General features: G+C 29.4%; 1 protein-coding gene across 1 annotated transcript in view; it reads right to left on the minus strand.

The window, feature by feature from the left end:
- Positions 1-3,983, minus strand: part of LOC117179092 — an 887,384-nt gene that overhangs the window by 585,803 nt on the left and 297,598 nt on the right. The window lies entirely within an intron of this gene.

Genomic DNA, 3,983 nt, shown 5'->3' on the forward strand with positions numbered 1-3,983 from the left:
TGCTGATAAAAGATGTGGTAGCAACTTATTGAGGTTTTGAGGTTAATATTACATTTTGCAATTCAAGAGCGAACTGCTCGCAGTAAACAAATTTATCAAAAACACGTGAGATGAAAACATAAAAAGCTATTTTTTGTTTTAATCCTGATTAAAATAGTTTTTGTTTTTTCACCAAACATTTGATAAATTTGAATGAAATCTTTGTGTAACTTGTAAGAAAAATTTCAGTAAAAGCTTAACTTTCTTACAGTTTTTGTAGTACATTTTCGTTACCTTTCATAGCAAAAAATAATATCTGGTAGATTTTTGTAGATATAGACGGAAGATTGACATTAAAATGGCCGAAATTATCTAATTCTGCGACCAGCAGTTCGCTTTTGTATTCTAACATTAATTCCTAACCTCAAAATTTCGAAAGTTGTTATCGCATTTTCCACCAGCAGTGGACTTTAATAGCAAAATCCATGCATTATAGAAATATTACTTAATGTTAATGTTTATATTAATGGCAAATAATAGATTAAACATTAAATTATAACTAAAAATATACTAACCCTACCGATTTGAAATCTCAGAGTATATGCTAAAGATTCTCAAGGCTCTGAGAAGTTCGGAGAAATTCTCCGCAGGCACTCAGGTAGATATATTTAATTGTCCAGATAACTCGTTCAAATGCTTTGAAGGCTTTAAAATGTTCTTTCCGAACTTTAAATAAAAATACGATCATAAATAACAAGCAGATGCCCTGTATTGCGATTGCAGTCGTACGGGTGGAAAGGTGGTGGTAAATGAGAAGCGTTGATTAGTATTAGCAACCTCGAAATTTGATTCGATTATTATTCCCACAGTGATCCAAAAATACTTTCGCATGCTTGAACTGTGCGTCGCTCATTGGCTGTAGTTCGCGTACGTATTAAAAATCAAGTACAGACGCGCATCGTAACGTTCCGTTATTGTCTAACTCACGGTGACTCACGAGTGTCCCTTTCGCACGCGTGTAGCTATCAAAGAACGAGCAATCGTGACAATTTTTTCAATATTTTCCAACTCTGTCTACCCCATTCACAACTCGTGTCTCACGCATATAGCAATGAAAATCGAGTAGTGTGACAATCGAAATCGACAATATCGTTTAGAGATTTCATATTAAGGATAGCAGGAAATTCATGCGCGACTTAAAGTATGCAAACTTTTATTTCCTAAAATTAAAAATGTAAACAATTTAAAAATCCATTAACCTCAAAATGTGTAAATATAAAGTTTTTAAACAACAATTAATTATTTTTAATTTCGAAGTGAAAGCGTTTGAAATTAAAAAATAAAATAAATGATTCTGAATTGAAAATGTTTCAATTCGAACCCTTTCATATCAGCTAACATTTTTAAAAAGCACAAACTTGGAATGAAATTTAGCTTGTCAGATTTGGGAATAAGAGAGTTAAAAACTACAAAATTGAAATTAGGGGTGTCTGAAATTGAAAAATTTTAAAGCAGAAGCTGATAAAATTAAAATATTTCATACTGAGTTTTGAAAATTAGATTATTTCATTAGAAATTAAAGAGTTGAAATTGTATAATTTCTAATTGAAAATTGAACAATTTTATTTTGATTTGAAGAATTTCTAAACTAAATGATTTTAGATTAAAATTTCGAAAATAGAATAATTTCAAAACGGTAAGCATTGAACTATTTTTAAAATGAAATTTAAAATTTGGTTTATACGGTATATTGATAATTACGAAAGTTATTAAAAATTAAAGAAAAAATTGAAATTTAAACTATTTTTGCAATATTTAATTCAAAAATAAATAAACTGTCTTCATCGTAGGCTTATCTTTTTACAGAATTTTGAAAGCATTCAACCCTTTGAAGAGAAAATTGTTTAGGTTTGATAAAATTAAAATGAAGAGAACTTAATCACCAAAAAAGAGGTGGTCTTAGACTTTTAACCAGTAATGTAAGAACAGCATAATCTGAAACACCAGTCTCAGGTCAACCCTGAAGAAATGAACTGCAATTTTTGCGAAACGTCGGCAACATCCATAGTTTTGCACACACTTGAAACCCGAAAAACCTCCTTTTCATATGAAAAGTTTTTCTGAAATAAAGAAATTGTTCCACCATCATTTTTACAATGGTTAGTACAAAAACTAGAAATTTTTTACTCCGGATTGTTGCAAGTTAAACGAACTTGAATTTAATTTAAAACTAAAAGAATGTTATTCGCCAATAATTGTAATATTCAAAATTTCTTATACTAAAACTAATTAAAATTTTAATAATTTTTCGGACATGTAAATCGTTCAAAAATTGACCATTTTTAAATGCTTGATTATGATTCTCATAATTCAACCATTTCAATTTTAGTTGCTAAAATAAAAATTATTGAAGGGAAATATTGTTTATTCAAGATTAAACAAGAAAATTTTTAACTCTAAAATTGTATTAGTTTAATATTGAAGAAATTATGAAATTGCTGAGTTATCAATTTTGAACATTGAAAATTTAACCAATTTTAATTTAAAGCAACACAATTTTCAACTTTTAAAATTCAAATCTTTTTATTTGTAATACATCTTTTAGAATTATTTTTCATTCATTCAATGTTCTAATTAATTCATTCATTTTTAAATTATAAATCCTCTTAACTTAAAATTGTACAACTATAAGGTCTTTTCATATTATATTCTATTATTTTCAAAAATTAAAAAAATCAAATAATTTTTTATTTTCAAAATTAAAATAAAGTAATTTAGAATATTTTAAAATATTCATTTGATTATTAAGGCTTTTTATCTGAAATTTTGCAATTCTGAAAGATTTATTAGAGCAATTATCCTCAAATTTGTTACATATGAATTTCAAACTACAAAATTGAGCAATGTGAAATTCGGAATTTCAAAGAAGAAAGAAATTTCAAACCAAACATTGAAGCAAAAAAACATTAGTTTCAAAACCTCAAACATTAAACTGTTTTATCATTTCCTGTTAAAAAATTAATTTTCGTACTTTTTTTATTGTAAAAATTGTTATTAACAAAGAATTTACCGTTTTTAGAACGAATTCGTGTTAACCATAGGTTAATGGATAAAAAATGTATGATGGTGATCCTTCGCAGGAACTTCACTTTCGAAGCTATGTCGTTTTTGCACTTTTGTAATTTTGGGGATTTTTCAATTTTTCCACAATAGCATAACTCGAAAACCATTGCTTGTGGGAAAAAATGGCATAATAAATTTTTACTGCGATTTTATTTAACTTTCCCGAAAAAGACGTAGTTTGTTAAAAAAAAGGTGACTTTTTATTTGTCGAGGAATATTGATTTATTATTCAATATCTATTGTCTCCCCTTCAAAGTATCCCCCTCAGATATAATACACTTGTACCAGCGCTATTTCGAATCCTCGAAGAAATTCTGATATGCGCTTTTTGGTACGGCTTTGAGCTCTTCCAGCGATACGGTCTTTATCTCCTCAATCGTGGAAAAACGTCGTTCCTTTATGGGTCATTTCAGGTTTGGGAACAGGAAAAAATCGCAGGGGCCCATGTCGGTGAATTCCGTGGCTGAGACATAATAATGGTGTTGTTTTTGGCCACAAAGACACGATCGAACAACGTGCAAGTGCTTTGGAGCACTTAATTTTATTTTTCACCCAACATTCAATACAGATTATTTTATCCACTTCTTCCGTAACAAAAAATCGCGAAGCAAACCAAAGCACGTCTAACTTTTATATTTGTTAAAAACAAGCTAAACATGCAAAATGGTTGATGATGCACGTCGAATGTACGAATAATTGAGACTCCGGATTCTATAACCACGCATAAAATTTGCCTGGCCGCTTCAGGCCGCTCGAGTTGGCCCCTGATGGCTTGAAAGTCAGTTTTCGAAAATTCAACTTTTTAAGATATCACTTCATAGGAAATTTCATGGCGCATCTTTTTTCTCTCGACAAAAAAGTTGTATCTTTCACTGTTTCTG

Source organism: Belonocnema kinseyi, chromosome 8, assembly GCF_010883055.1.
Source record: "Belonocnema kinseyi isolate 2016_QV_RU_SX_M_011 chromosome 8, B_treatae_v1, whole genome shotgun sequence".
In the NCBI taxonomy this organism is placed as follows: domain Eukaryota; kingdom Metazoa; phylum Arthropoda; class Insecta; order Hymenoptera; family Cynipidae; genus Belonocnema; species Belonocnema kinseyi.